This window comes from Sus scrofa, unplaced genomic scaffold (genome assembly GCF_000003025.6).
Source record: "Sus scrofa isolate TJ Tabasco breed Duroc unplaced genomic scaffold, Sscrofa11.1 Contig1878, whole genome shotgun sequence".
Classification (NCBI taxonomy): domain Eukaryota; kingdom Metazoa; phylum Chordata; class Mammalia; order Artiodactyla; family Suidae; genus Sus; species Sus scrofa.
This window is the reverse complement of record NW_018084968.1, coordinates 1,022,487-1,039,058: the sequence shown is the minus strand read 5'-3', so window position 1 is coordinate 1,039,058 and position 16,572 is coordinate 1,022,487. Positions and strand designations below refer to the sequence as shown.

Here is a 16,572-nt window from a genome sequence, read left to right as displayed (position 1 = left end):
AAAAGACCAAAAGAGTCCAGCAGAGAAGTCGATGGGAAATATAACCTCAGTGAACCAGGAACTGGTGTTCTGAGCTGTTGAAGAAGCCAGAATAATGGGGCAAGACTGCTTTAGACTTTCTCTTGTCATAACACTCTTGTTGCATCCAAGCATGGCTGCATAGCCACTCCGGATGGACCCGTCCCTAATACTTGTCACAGATGGATGGGCTGCCTTTTTTTTATTGCTTGAAGTTTGGGGATTTTAGTTTGTCTCAAAAGCTTCTTGTTGGGTTAGAGGGTAGAAGAATGGGGGAGCAGGGCAGAGAGGGCATTTGCGTCTGTTCCTTTTCGTTCTAATTCAGGGCAAGGCAGAGGAACCAAGCTCAGGGACGATCCAAGTCAGGAGAGGTGGGAATTTATGGAGATTCATGACAAGAGCAGCCCTGGAGTTAGGGACTGAGATAGGACAAAGATCAAAGGACAGGAAGGCATTAGAAACCGAAGGTGGCCAAAAGGCAAAATCTCAAAACCCCAATAACAGATGGGACCAAAGGCTCGAGTACTGAATTATCAGTCAATTGATAACAAGGGACAAAGGTGTGAACAATGGTGATGTGTCATGATTGTTATCTTCCTTAACAACAATAACTATTGTTATCAGTTGATTCCGTCATCAGTGATCATCATTGATAATCACTCTGTGCATTGATCAGGTGCTTACTGTGTGTCAGGTATAGCATTTTCTAGAAGAGAGACAGACACATACATACGTGCAGGTAGAGAGCTAGATAATTAGGTAGACAGCAGCACTGTCTCCTTTTCCCGCTGAGAAGTATATAAAACCTAATCACAGGGTTCCCTGGTGGCCTATGCAGCTAAGGATCTGGCATTGTCACTGTTGTGGTCAGGTCACTGCTGTAGCACGGGTTGCATCCTGGCCCAGGGAACTTCTGCAAGTTGCCACTGAGCTCAGCCAAAAAAAAAAAAAAAAAAAAAAAAGAAGAAGAAAAACCTAATTACTTCAAAACTGTAACTAGGCAAAGAGCTTCCAAAGTTAATAGAAAAATTCTTTTTTGTAGAGCAAAAAAGAGACACAGGCACTCCTATCAGACTGAAAAAATATGCCAGCTCGAAAACCAGAATCTACTGTGTAACCCGGGTGAAGACATTTGTCACAATATTAAGTCTTGCAGGACAAGGTATTTGAATTTTTTTTTAATCACTCCAGGCTATTAAAGAAAACAGGGAGATAAAAAGTCAAGAGAGATCCCAGGGCAGGTGGTTTCCAAGTCTTTTCTTGACTCCACTTCATCTCCGTGTGTTGTTTTTGTTTTTGTTTTTGTTTTTGTTTTAATCTTTCTCTGCCCAGCAATACAAACAGATGCAAGAATCCTGAGATGCAGAAGGGGGTTCAAAGCTTGACCACTGCTAGGGAAGAATGACAATCTGGTAAAAGAGGGGAGAGGGTGGGAGAAAGAAAGAGGCTTTGTATTTCTTTCCATAGGAATCTGCTTGACATTTTTCACAGGCTGGGAGATTGTCTGCAATGGTGCCTGGAGGCTGGCAGCTGGGAGAGGAGCTGCTGTGAAAACCCTGTTAGCCAGAACAATTAGAACCAGCACATTGAAAAAAAAAAATGGTTAAAGAAGAGAAATCTTTAAAAATAAAACATGCAGAGTTCCCACAGTGGTTCAGCGGTAAGGAATCCAAATAGCATCCATGAGGAGGCAGGTTCAATCCCTGACCATGCTCAGTAGGTTAAGGATCTGGTGTTGCCATGAGCTGTGGTGTAGGTTGCAAACATAGCTCAGATCTGGCATTCCTGTGGCTGTGGTGTAGGCTGGCAGCTGCAGCTCTGATTTGACCCCTAGCCTGGGAACTTCCATATGCCATGGGTGCAGCCCTGAAAAGAAAAAGAAAAAGAAAAAAAGATGTATATCCTAAAATTTTGTTTCAACCCAAAACTGTCACCACATTTTTTTGCCCGATGTCATGGGGCCCATATTTTTTTTTTTTCCACATGGTCCTGCAGACTGGATACCCCCATCTTCGAGTATAAAACTCCTTTAGGGTCCAATTTCTATTTTCAAATCCTTTCAGATGAGATGGGAGTGGAGAGACCCACGTGAAGCCATTGGAGCAAAGAGTCATTCTCCATTTTTTGCTACTGTGTTCCAACAGCTGACTAGTACCTCGCATCGACTTGATGGAAGAGCATTTTTAAGTGACTTGGCTTTTCAAATTTTTCCCATTAGTTTAACTTCGTTTTTATGGACACACTGCTCTATTTCCTTTTACATGCACATTTTATCAACTTATATAATTTCTAATTAGGTTAAATTAACAAGAGTAGCCGGATATTAAATGGAATTTTTACTGTTGACCCAGAATTAGCACAGGGTAAAGTGGCCTCGCGTAGCCCACATTCTGAAGGAAACTGAGAATGTTGGGCAGCCACCCCCCACCCCAGGGTGTTCAGGGGAGTCTGAGCCCCCAAACCTCTCTTCGGTATAAGCAGATCTCTAGGGGAAGGGATGGAAGCTAAGACACAAGCAGAGTCTGGGGAAGGGATGGAACCCCAAGGTATGAGCCGCCTCCTCCTAGGTGGGGGTGTGGTTTTGTTCCTCCCTCCCTGCAGGGGGAAAGAGAGGGTCACTCCTTCCTCCCAGGTGTGAAAGGAGGGCACTGAGGACATCACAAAGAAAGGCTGAGGATGTGTCATTCTTTAGTGGGATGCTGGGTACACCCCACCCCATTCCATGCCTATCTAAGCAGAGAGAGAAAAGGACTGGGAAGAAATGCCAGGGCAAAGAGGGGGAAACAGCTGGAAGAGCTGCATGCCCACCGTTGTGGCAAGGATGAGGGGTCTCTAGTGGGTTGGCAGATACTTTAGAATGTAGCCATGAGCTGGGACCAGGGAGTTGGTCACTGATGGGGAGACTTCCTTAGCAAAAGTCTATGGGTTGGCATACAGGGAATGAGCAGAAGATGGGTGCTCTATCATAGCACCACGCAGTAGAGGATCCCCCCCCCCATCGAGGACCCCACATGTGTGTCCCAGAGAGAGTCAGCATCTAAGAGTCACCACACAAGAGGCATTGCCGGCTATCTGTGATGGACACAGCTGGCTTACAGAATGACTCACTTCTCCCCATTGCCAATTTGTATCCCAGGAATTCAACAGAAGAGGTGTTGATAACTGTGGACAGAAGAGAATACTTTTAGAAACGGGACCTGAACATACACGTAAATACGTAGATCCCTAACTATACAAATGATCCCAAGTCTTTGTATGGTGCCTACTAATAGGTACAACTCTGAACGCTTCACCTGGATACTAGTTGATTTCTGAATACTCATCTGTATATTTCTATATCGGAATATAAAGAATAGGTACATCCGATGTGTTTTATCCAAATAAAAGTGGAACGTATTTATTCAGGAATAGGTTTCTGAGGCAGACACTGCTAGGTGCTGACCCACCCACCATCCTTCTTCTCCCTTTCTAACAATCCAATTTTATTCACCCCAAGTGGTGAATAATGATGGTCCTTAGCCTTTTCTCCTTTTCTCCTTGATTCTTCCAGAGAAGTAAAAAGGAAAAGTGTGCTGGGATTTTCAGAAAGGTTTTACTTTTCTGATTAAACAGATAGATCTCTGAAGCTCATTCTGGGAATGAATGACCAATAAGGGGTTAACATCGAAAAGACACAAATAGCTCATATAACTCTCTCCAAAAAAAAAAAAAAAAAAAAACAGGCTTTTAAATGACCTAAATAGATATTTATCCAAAGAAGACATATAAATGAACAACCAGCACGTGAGAAGATGCTCCATATCAGTAATTATTAGAGACATACAAGTCAAATCTACAATGAGGTACCACCTCACAGCAGTCAGTAAGGGCATCAACAAAAAGTCTACAAATAATAAATGCTAGAGAGGGTGTAGAGGAAAGATCCCTCCTACTTTGCTGGGGGGAATGTAAATTGGTACAATCACTCTGGAGAACTGTATCGAGTTTCTTTTAAAAAACTATAAATGCAGTTACCTTATGATCTAGCAATCTCACTCCTGGGCATATATCTGGAAAATATGAAAACTTTAATTCCAAAATATACATGTACCTCAGTGTTCATAGCAGCACTCTTTACAATAGCCAAGACATAGAAGCAACCTAAATGTCCACTGGCAGATGAATGGATAAAGAAGATGTGGTACATGTAATACAATGGCCTATTCCTCAGTCATAAAAAGAAGAAAATAATGCCATTTGCAGCAACGTGGAGGCAACTACAGATTATCATGCTAAATGAAGTCAGACAGAGAAAGGTTAATATCATAAGCTATCAATTACATGTGGAATCTAAAAAAAAATGATACAAATGAACTTTTTTTTTTTTGTCTTTTTGCCTTTTCTAGGGCCACTCCCACGGCATGTGGAGGTTCCCAGGCTAGGGGTCAAATCGGAGCTGGAGCCACCGGCCTACACCAGAGCCACAGCAACGCGGGATCCGAGCTGTGTCTGCAACCTACACCACAGCTCAAGGCAGCGCCAGATCCTTAACCCACTGAGCAAGGCCAGGGATCGAACCCGCAACCTCATGGTTCCCAGTCAGATTCGTTAACCACTGTGCCACGACGGGAACTCCAAATGAACTTATTTTTAAAATGGACTCACAGACATAGAAAACAAACTTATAGTTACCAAAGGGGAAAGGGGGAGGAGGGAGAAATTAGGAGCTTAGGGTTAGCAGGTACACTCCACTATATATAAAATAGATGAACAACAAGGTCCTACTGTACAGCACAGGGAACTGTATTCAGTATCTTGTAATAACCTATAATGGAAAAGAATCTGAAAAAGAAAAAAATATGTGTATATATATATATATATATATATATATACACACACACATATAATATAAATGAAATAATAATTATATATATATTTAATAATAAATAATAATAATGAAATAATCCATACATAATATAACGAAATTCATATAACATTGTAACTCAGCTATAGTTCAATATTTAAAAGGGGGTATCTGAAACTGCAGTAATCATTTTGCATTTATTAGGTAATAATTATGATTAGGAAAGGCCAATCATAATTGGAGCAAAATGGAGCTTTCTGCTCCACATCCTTCCAATGTACTAAAGAGAGTGGAGCAGAAGGATGAAAAGATTCAGTCTTTGACAGCATTAGTTGGCAGCTGAACAAATAACAACAAACTCCTTAATAGGGAGAAGGCAAGTGCTGGTTAATCATCCCTTAGGTATTATGCTATTAATAATACCCACCCTCAAATAAACTTCTTCCTGAACGACTGCTGCCTATTTAGATTTAAAATCTCTCCTATTTTGTACAGGTGCATATTTAAGTGTATTATGTCAGTGATAAAATCGTATCGTTTGTCTATGAAGAAAAAAAAATAAGGTTTGGAAGACAAGTTCATAAGAAGGAGAATATATAGATGGTACTGTAACTATGAAAAGTTAACTTCTATCTCATTAATCAACCTCAAATAAGGGTTCGAATGACTTTGAAACACGATTCTGATTGGAAATATGTATATATATCACAGGGTTTTAGCAGAACAAGCAAAGTTATGTTCTCATTATTTTTCTGAGCATGTCTGTTCTAATTATAAAAGGGTAAGATTTTAAAATGAAACCAAAGAGATGTGCATCAGTAGCTGGATTTCTTGAGCAAAACAAAACAAAACAAAAATGGGAGGAGGGGCAGTGGGTCCTTGGGATGTAAAAAGATTGCTTCAGTGCTAATCTGGAATAAAGAAAAAGGTAAGTCACATGCCATATTAAACCTCGTTTAACTTTTGTGACCCCCAAGGCATCAGAAGTTAACTTGCATCATGATTTATCCCTTGATGTGTTTCTCCCCCATTTGCTGAAGATGCACCTTCAGATCCAGGCTGGAAATTGCCCCAAGTGAATATAAACCATTTGGCCCTAGGAGTCTAATGAATGGGTCACTCCTGATGCATAATGAGTCCCTGCAAATCTGCTAACTATTTGTGTGATGCTGGGGAAAGTTTCCCAAATGCTCCAAGTCTCAGTTTGTTTTATTGAAATGGGGTAATGACATCTGTCTCTGAAAGTGTTTGTGTCGAAGAACAGACACAATGAATGCACGATGTAGCTTTCTCAGCACATAGTACATGCTCAATTAATGTGAGTTCAAGAACCTTTCTTATGTGTAGAGGAAACAAGATTTTTCAGAAACCTGATCTGAAGGGAGTAGCAGGACATTCCATTTTTGAAAAGCAGAGGTTGGAAAAGTATCATAGTCAAATCTCTTTTGATTGCAAATGGCAGAACCCAACTCAAACCAGCTTCAGAGTTTACTTCTCAAGGAGAGAGGGGTAACTGCCTGTGGCTCATTCAGAGGAAAATGTGGCTATTCTAGCTTTAAGCAAAGGTGGACCCCGTTAGTCAGACAATGCTGAGAGAAATCCATCTCCTTGTCCCTTAACTCTCCCTTCCACCCACTGTATTGGCTTAATTTTCAGCCAAGCCTTCACCATGTGGTGGGAAGTATAGGGATGCAGGGCCAAAGCTCCTACAAGCCCTATGCTTGCACCATCCCAGCTTCAAGGCAAGAGGAGAGAGAGCTTCTCCTTTCCAGAAGTCACACCAAAAGTTCTATGAGTGCATCTTATGGATGCCCAAATTGGGTCATATGCCCCTGATCTGGTTTGCTTGGGCTGTTATAACAGACTGGCTGGCTTAAACAAGAGACATTGATTTCTCACAGCTCTGGAGGCTAGAAGTCCAAGATCAAGACGCGGACATGACCGTGCTCCTGGCTTGCAGATGGCCACCTTCTCACTGTGTCCCCATATGGCAGAGAGAGCTCTGATGGCTCTTCCTCTTCTGCTAAGGACACTAATCTTATCATGGGAATCCTACTCTCATGACCTCATCTAAACCTAATTACCTCCCAAAGTTCCCAGCTACAAAAACCATCATATTAAAGGTTACAGCTTCAGCATATGAATTTGAGGGGGGGATACAAACACTCAGTCCGGAAAACCCATCCTGAACCAACCGCTCTGGTAAAAGAGAGAAGGCTAGGCTGTGAAGGACCAAGCTCACCAGGTGAGGGGCGGAGTCAGCTCTACCTGAACCATACATTCCAAAATAGGAGTGATTTCCCAGAGGAAGAGCAGGATGCTGTAATAAGTATAAGGGGGATGGATCCCTGGTAGAAAAAAAAATCAGATTTCTTCTACACATAGTAAAATATATTGAACTCTCATTAATTGAGCATGTACTATGTGCTGAGAAAGCTGCATGCATTGTGTCTGTTCTTCTACACAAACACTTTCAGAGACAGATGTCATTACCCCTATTTCAATACAATAAACTGAGACTTGGAGCATATGGGAAACTTTCCCCAGCATCACAAAAATGGTTAGTAGACTTACGGGGACCCTGCCATAAATACATCTCATCTCAAAGTGCTTACTCCCTGGGGTTCTGTCTTCTGTTGTGTCACTTACAAGCTCACCAACCTAGCAAGCAAGTTCCTGCTCAATCTGATGTGGGGGGGGGGTGTGGGGTAAGGTTGGTGCTTACCTTCCACGTTCTTGGGATCAGCACGTAATTTCAATGAGGAGCAGAGAATTAAATGGGACTTTGAAGGCGAGGCAGAGTTAGTTAATTGTGAAGAAGTCAAAATTATAAGACTTGGGAATTCCCTTGTGGCACAGTGGCTTAAAGATCCAATGTTGTCACTGCAGTGGCTCGTGTTGCTGCTGTGGCGCATGGGTTCAATCCCTGGCCTGGGAATGTCCACATGCTGTGGGGGGAAAGAAATTATAAAACTGAATAGTCTAACTCTATTATAGAAAAAGAGGGAACTATATTAAATATCTTGTAATAAACTACAGTGGAAAAGAATCTGAAAAAGAATGTATATGTGCATGTATGTGTGCATATATATATTCTTTACATAGAATGTATAAATATATGTGCTGGAACACGATGGAGGATGATGTGAGAAAAAGAATGTGTGTGTGTGTGTGTGTGTGTGTGTGTGTGTGAGAGAGAGAGAGAGAGAGACTGGGTCCATTTGCTGTACAGTAAAAATTGACAGAACACTGTAAACCAACTATAATGGAAAAAATAAAAATCATTAAAAAAGCTTCTTGAGACCCAAAATAAATAAATATATATATATATACATATTTATTTATATATATATATATATATATATATATATATAACTGAATCACTTTTCTGTACACCAGAAACTAACACATTACAAATCAACTATACTTCACTTGAAAGAAGGACGGAAAGAAAGGAAGGAAGAAAGAAAAGTAGCAAAAAAAAAAAAAAAAAAAAAAAGAGAGACTGGAGCCATTTACTAAACAGGTTGAGAGTGATGCTTCAAGGAATTAAAATGTAAGGAATTATCTTCCTCATTATACTTTTCTGATCTTCCCAAATTTTCTGCCATGAGAATGACTTATTTTTAACCGGAGGAAAATCTATTTTTAACAATCCTGGAAATACAGGGTGAGCAAAGGTAAAATAACCTTCTAAGATATTTGAATCAGGTTGATAAGCTGGAAAAACCTTGTCAGGTTCCCGTGAATGAATTTTTTAAAAATGAAGCATTGGAGTTAATAGCAAATTCTCTGCATGAACAGACGTTGATATTTTCATGCCCTCTGGCACTCGGAGACCAGCAGCCCACACTGCAGGTATATATATATATATATATTTTAACAACCTGGACACGGGTGCAAATAGCAAGGTTGAAAAAGTTGCTGACTCAGGCGCGCTCCCAGAGTTGCAAGAGATGAAGCAAAGACAAACTCTGAAAACTCTTCCTGGAAGACCCAGAGCTTCTAGAATCACAGGCAGAGGAAAAGTATCCAATGAACCTGGAGAAAGCAAACAAAATCATTTTTTCCCGGGGATGCAAAACCCTGGATGATTCTTGGTGGAGGAAAAAATCATCATTCCCATCTAAAATTCTTTTTTCCGGGTGAAATCCAAGAAAATAGCCCTCATCACAATCAGGGCGCCTCTGACCTCTCTGTTCATTACAATTTACAAACTACTTTCTCATTTACTCTCTCGTTGCACTCCGGTTATGTAAAATAATGCTTTTGTTTTTAGGATATACACACTTAAGTATTTGGGGGTAAAAAGGCATCAAGCTGGCGACCGAAATTATTCAGAGAGAGAGGGAGAGGGAGAGAGAGACTGACCTACACACAAATAGACACACAGAATGATAGAAAATGATAAAGCCAACTGGGATACAGTGGGAAAGATAGAGATCTAAGTATAGACAGGAAATAACAAAACCTACAACAGTTGGGAATCTGAGCAAAAATTGCAAAATATTTCTTCTTACTCTTCTTGCAACTTTTACATAAGCTTGAAACTATTTCAAAATAAAAAGTAAAAAGAGTTCCCGTCATGGCTCAGCAGTAACGAACCCAACCAGTATCCATGAGGACGTGAGTTCGATCCCTGGCCTCGCTCAGTGGGTTAAGGATCCAGCGTTGCCATAAGCAGTGGTGTAGTTTGCAGCTGTGGCTCGGATCTGGCGTTGCTGTGGCTGTGGCGTAGGCCGGCAGCGATAGCTCCAATGTGACCCCTAGCCTGGGAACTTCCATATGCTGCAGGTGCAGCCCTAAAAAAGGGGGGAAAATATAATTTTTAAAAAGCGAAAGAAAAATAAATAAATAAGCAACTTTGGTAGAGCAGATGTGGGATAGATTGGCACATGTGCAGCAACTTCCCATTGCATGTGACAAAGATGCAGGAAGAAAACAGGTGTTTGAATATGGTCAAGGGTGGGACCTGTGAGGTGCGTACATTGCTTGGTCCCAACATGAGCTGGACCTGACTTGACACCATTGTTTGTCCCACACACACGCCAGCGTCTATAGAGCACTCACCATGGTCACACGGACCTCCAGCCACAACCATACCTCGAGAGACACCTTAACCCATGTGATATCATGCCCTGGAACCAAGACTGGAGATGAGAGAGAATTAGCTGTTTGGGACTCCTCCAATAAACAGACTTCATTCTTAAGCGTATGAGTGTTAAGAGCATTGATTTCAACGGGGCCATGTGGATGAGTTGTTGAGGGGTGTGCTAAGCTGTTCTCATAATGGAAACAAGGCGTTTACCCATGAGCTGAAGACCAAGTCTCTTGCTTTAGCAACAGTAAGATGGTCCAGCAAGGCCAGAACAATCCTGTCTTCTGCCCAGAAGAAATGGATGGACCACAGAAATCCTGCAAGGTGCCAGCAAACCGCCTAAGACTCAAGCTAGGACAGTATCTGAGGAAACTGGCCATGAGGTGTCTTAAATGACGTGTGTGACTTGTCAATACCACCCCATCATGGCTTCAATTTCAAATCCTCCAAGGAACGGTGGGGCCCGCTGCTCATCATTCTAGCTAACTCAAGGTCTATTTGGAAGAACAAGAATCATTTCCACTTTGAAGATGAGAGAAACCCAGAGAGGTTCAATGACTTGCTCCAAGACACACAGAACAAGATTGTAGACCTGAAAATTATACATGTTATATACTTGTAATTGTACATTTTACCTGAGCCACTTTTAGAATTTGAGATTTTCCATACCACATTTCCATCTTTCATGGCCTTGGCCACTAGACAAAAACTTTTTTTTTTTTTTTTTTTGTCTTTTTGCTATTTCTTGGGCCGCTCCCATGACATATGGAGGTTCCCAGGCTAGGGGTCTAAAAGGAGCTGTAGCTGTTGGCCTGTGCCAGAGCCACAGCAACGCGGGATCCGAGCCGCGTCTGCAACCTACACCACAGCTCATGGCAACGCCAGATCCTTAACCCGCTGAGCAAGGGCAGGGACCGAACCCACAACCTCATGGTTCCTAGTCGGATTTGTTAACCACTGCACCACGACGGGAACTCCGACAAAAACATTTTATGGACAAGATGTTTGTCGACTCTACCCAACATTCTCTGATAACCTTTATGGAGAAAGAATCTGAAAAAGAATGGATGTGTGTATACATAAAATGGAATCCCTTTGCTGTGCAGCAGAAATTATTACACCATTGTAAAGCAACTATTTCAATACAACTTAAAAAAATGTTTTTAATTAAAAAAAAATTTAAGAAATTGAATGGCATGGGGTGAGAAGAGATGATAATGGTATGGAAAGGAATGAGATGGAAAGGGCTGTGATGCCATGCAGTGCCCTGCAGTGTGATGCGGTGGAAGTACAAAGAGGGAAAAACACCGTTGTGCAGAAAACTGAACGTAGATGACAGGTTCCTGATGTGTGTGGCAGCAAACAATCTTGCACCTCAATAGTGCTCTCCACCCTCAAAATTCTGTGATTTAGTTCCATATTCTTCCATATTTCCCTCTCGGAGAGAAATCCATAATGTATATAAGCATCTGAGGTCCCAGTCAGGAAGACCTGGATTTTTATCCACTGGCCAGCTAGGCAACTTTGAGAAAGTCCTTCATATCTCTAAGCCCAAGCCCCTCAATGGGAAAAACATACCTAATGTCATGAGGATTTAATGAAAAAAAAAATGTGAGATATACGATAAACATTAAGGTGCCCAGAGGATAGCTCAGCAAGCAAACGTACAAAAGACAGTTTATTTTGCCCATTTTTGCTTCCTCGGCTTTTTGCCATATTCTCAGTGCCCCAGGGCAACTGAAGAGTAGGCTGAGCTGCAGGGTCTTCCCCTTGAAGGGATCTCCTGTCACCATCATGCACTGAGTGCCATGTGTGACTCAAATGTGGGTTCCCCACAATTGGGGCTTCTTTCGGAACCTTGTCCTCTTACACGGCAAGTAACCATTTTGGAAACATTTTCATCCAAAATAGATGACAAAAACACTATTGAATTTAATAGAAAACAGACCACATGAACCACCTTAGTTCTTAACAAAGCCACGAAGATCAAGCATCATTATTAAAAATGGAAAGTGGTGCTTCGTTACACCTGGCACAATTTGTAATTTTGTATCTACTCTTTTTGAAAAACATTTTTATTGTGTCCGTTTCCTCTCTAGACCATTAGCACCGTGAGGGTAGAATTTAGTCTGACCCCTAAGTGTTTCCATGGTGCTTAGCACATGATGAATTCTAAATAAATGTGTATTGAGTATATGAATAATTTTGGAGTTTGTTTTGTTTTGTTTTGTTTTTATGGCCACAACTGCAGCAGATGGTTCCCAGTCCAGGGATTGAATCAGAGCTGCAAGTGAGGCCTACACCACAGCCACAGCAACACCAGATCCTTAACCCACTGAGTGAGGCCAGGGATCAAACCCACATCCTCACAGACACTGTGTTGGATTCTTAACCTGCTGAGCCACAAGGGGAACTCCGAATGTACAAACAATTGAGTGGGAATTTCTAGGTCTGGAGGTGCTTCTTAGAGATCACTTATGATCTTTGGTCTGGTTTGCAGATGTCTACCTTCAAACAGTCTATTCTCTTCCAAAAATATATCTCTGGAGCGTTGGAATATGGAACATGAACCTACCCATATTCTAATCTTGTTCAACCTTAGTTCACTGGGACTCATCCTGAGAGGAGATACCTTAGTCCCCAAGGCTACATCCACACTGGAAGATGTTTTCTATGTCCTGACTCTCGAGAGCACTGAAGATGAGGCTCCAGGCCATCAGACCTGGGACTATAACCTGGAGTGATCTTGGGACCAGTGGATGGAGAGGCAACAGTTTTCCAACTACTATCTAAGGTAGCCTAGTGATAGGGGACCGTGGCAATTCATAGAGACCTGGAGAGGACCAGTCAGAGGCCAAAGCCCATCTGGACAAGAGTTCCTGTCTCCTGACTACCTGGGCCTGTATCCCAAATCCACCAGGTGAGTGCTCTGAGACCTTGGGAAATCCCATCCATCGTGAGCGCCTCAAGGTCCCCATCCTTCAAATGGAATGGAATCACAGAATAGGTTCATGGAACTGTTGGGAGGCATGAAAGCAATAAGGACAGGGATAGAGTAGATAGTTAGGCAGGTAGTTGTAGAAGTCCCAGTAGAGGACCACAGATAGAGAGGGAAACCCAGGGAACTTTGGGAGACCACTGTAAGTTAATGATCGCTCAAGAAAGCCACCAGAACATTCATGGAACAAGCAGGTTTGCCTAAGTATAAAACTATAAACAAAGGCATGAGATAGGCCTCGGGTCAATCAATGAAAGGTGAAATGAGGCCTGCGTTCAAGTTCAGCAAGATAATAATTCTTAGGACCCAGGACAGGAATATAAAGGAAAAAACGACATTACAAAGTAGGAGACCCTTATTATATGAAACCTGAGATGATTCAACATATTAAGCTAATTTGAATAAGCACCCTGGCAGTCCTAGTTTGACCTCATAGGGTCAAACATATACGCTCTTACCTGACATGAGGAGCTAGTGATGTAAGCCTGAAGTCTACTCAAAGAATGAGGAAGAAGGCGGCCTTTTCCCCACTCTCTACTTTCTTTGGATTTTAAAAATACAGCCCCCCTAATCCTCAGGGCAGAGCCTCCTCGCCTGCCTGCTTGTATCCCACACAAGTGTCCTATCTTAATAAATCTATTTCATGCCTATCACTTTTCCTCTCGCTGAATTCCTGCTGCACTGGGACGCAAAAACCTGAGCCTCAGTAAGTCCAGACACCACGTGGATTCAGGTCCCCATCTGGAGTTTGGTTGGGTCCCTTCCTCAAGTCTCCACTGTCAGGGGTGTTTGCAGTTTCAGTAACGAGTACAGAACCAGGTACCTGTAAGTGCCCTGCCTTTGCTGTTTTTTTAATTTTTATCCCAGGTAAAGATTGAGCAAGTGTCACCAGGAGACCCAGTAAGAAGACCTCAAAAGGGAGAAACAAGAACTGTGACGTCATCACTTCATTGGAGAGAGCGCTGCTGTGACAAGGAGGCTTTCAGAGGCCAGCACCATGCCCTCTGGACCATGCCAGAGCTGTCTTAAAGGTTCCAGAAGCATTTGGCACAATCCCCCGCTGAACTGCAGAGAGCACCATTGATTGGAGTAAATGCATTACATTCCTTCTGCCTAAATTCAGGGTTTACTCCACCCTCCCCCATCACAGACTCCCTGAAAAGACCAACTTGCAACTCATATCAACATTTAAGTTGTCAGGATGTGATTAAGCCTTCCAGAAGATTAATTACTGACTTTCTTATGCTTAACCCCCCCTCCCCCGCTCACATTCCCCCCACCACCCCCACCGCTCAGCCTCTGAAAGAATCTAACATTATAAACAAGGATCTAATTAGCAACTTGAATTCAAGCTTAAGATCTTTTGTGAAGGTTTGGTCACAGAGGCTGCTTTAATCTCCGAGGATTATCCTTCAGCATCCAGAGACACTTCAGTTACTTTCCCGGGCCTTTGAGGAATTTCATCTCATTTGAATACTGCTGCCAACTCCAAGGACCTGCTGAGACGTGGACCCAAGATGAGCCCTTGAGGGCTAAGAAGAGCTCTCCCTCTCTCCAGCATTAGACTTCCTTCCCATTCCATTTATACCTTCAGAGGATGTTAACTCCCCCAACTGAGTTTCTCTCAGTTGGGATGACAAGGGAGATACAGGGCTCCAGTGCTGGCTTCAACTTGGGAAAGATACAACAGAGCGCTGATTTGCTTGCCAACCCCAAGGACCATTCTAGCTTTGATGGTTAAGGCTCTCAGGCTGGCCTCTAGACCCACGTTCCTTCCCCTCACTCAAGTCCCCACTGCTCCATATCACAGTCCATGCACACAAGTGGAAAAAGAATTTTCCAGACTCATAGCGAGTTGATGAGAAGAAGAGTTTATGGAGCTAAGAGATGCTGCAAGCACAGCAAGACGACTTCCTAATAATCAGAGAGAGCTGATCCCAGGCACATGGTTGTGTCTGTTTTTAGAGCCTGGACAAAGAGAGAGAGGAGAGGGCTGACCTTACACCTGTTGACCTGCTAATTGGTTGGGGAAAGGTGGGGGCTTCCAATACACTTGCTGGTAGGCTGGGGGTGCACATTGCCCCTATAGAGGCAGGGTGAGGAACAGACCACATACTTTTCCTAGGAGAGGGCAGGAAGGGGTAAGTCAGGTTGCTCAAAGTGGGAAGGAAGCATTCCAATGAGACAGATGGGGCGATGATAAGGGCCTAGTAATTCTTGTCTTGGCCAGAGGCTTTGGGTTTTATCTCCTCGAAGAGGCCTTGACGTCCCACAGGCCACCCTCATAGGAGTTCACATCACCTCTTGCCTGGACCATAGCTACCTCCACCCCATTCCACTCCCTGTCTCTCTTCAGTCCTGTGTCGCTTTCACTTGACAGCCCGATTCACGATTCTCTTAGTAGCTCTGATCACATCACTGTGTCCAAACAAAGCCTTTAGTGGCTCCTGGCTGCCCAGCGCCCAAAGTCCAGAGTCCTCCCTCACAGTCAAGAGCCTCCCTGCTATGGATCCAAATCCCCATATTCACCCATCTGCTTTCTCTCGCTTTTCCTCTCCATTCCAGCTCCTCAAGCTGCAGGCGGTGGCTCATTAAGGAAGTCCTGAAATCAGTTGTTCTTGTGACCAGCATTCTCAATGAGGTTTACAGCAAAATGGCAAATATTTATGTGGCCTTTCCGTAAGGGTGGCTCTGTGCTAAATCCTAACTTAGACACATAGATTTCTCATACCGACCCTAAGACATAGGCAGTGTCGCCATCCCTGTTTTATAGAGAACACTGGAGCCCAGTGAGTTTAAATAAAGTGTCTAAGGCAGTTATGCCAAACTTGAACCCAGGCAGCCTGGGGGCAGAGGCCATTTTCCTAACCACTATGCTCTCTGCCTCCATCTGTTGCCAAAACTTGGCAAAACCAGTGCCAGGTAGAAATGCAGAGACAGACTTTTGAGCAAAGGAGAAGAAAAGAGCTTTACTGATTTGCCAGACAAAGGAGGGTCACAGCAGGCTAATGCCCTCAAAACTGTGCCCTCCCTTGGGGGAGAATAGGAAGCCGGGGGTGGGGGGCGGGGGTTATCCTTAGGGAGTAGAAAATAGGGCCACAGATAAGGATCAATGTAGATGCAAACTTTTTTTCTTCAAAGTTGGTGATTAGTGACCCCAGGACTTGTTTTTGTGGTCCTCTTCCCCTATCTTCATTTGTTGGGGGTTTTAGTTCTACAGAAAAACTCAAAGATTTTGTTATATTTTCCTTGAAGAGGAACCAGGACCCTTCCCAAAGGCTCCATTTACTGTTTCTTGACTTTTCCTCCGTGGTCTCTGCATCCCCTCCCTTCCCTGATTAGCAACGGTTGGAACCTGCCCTTTGGAACTCAGAGAAGGCCATGGAAGCTGAAGCTTATTCCCTAAAAACAAGAAATGGGAGACACAGAAAGGCTTGAGCCCAGGACCCCCACAGAGCCCTGCTCAGCTTCATTTTCACTCTCACTCCCCATCAGTGTGATGGTTTTCTGGGATTCGAGTTCTTTCTATGTCAGTTCAGGGCAGTGGGAAGTGTGGGCCCCAGATCAGCAGCTTCAGCATCACCTGAGAACTTGCTAGAGATGCAAGCACTCAGG

General features: G+C 43.1%; 1 long non-coding RNA gene across 2 annotated transcripts in view; it reads right to left on the bottom strand.

Annotated features, from left to right (window-relative positions):
* LOC106507469 overlaps nt 1-16,572 on the bottom strand; it is a 129,116-nt gene that overhangs the window by 25,861 nt on the left and 86,683 nt on the right. The window lies entirely within an intron of this gene.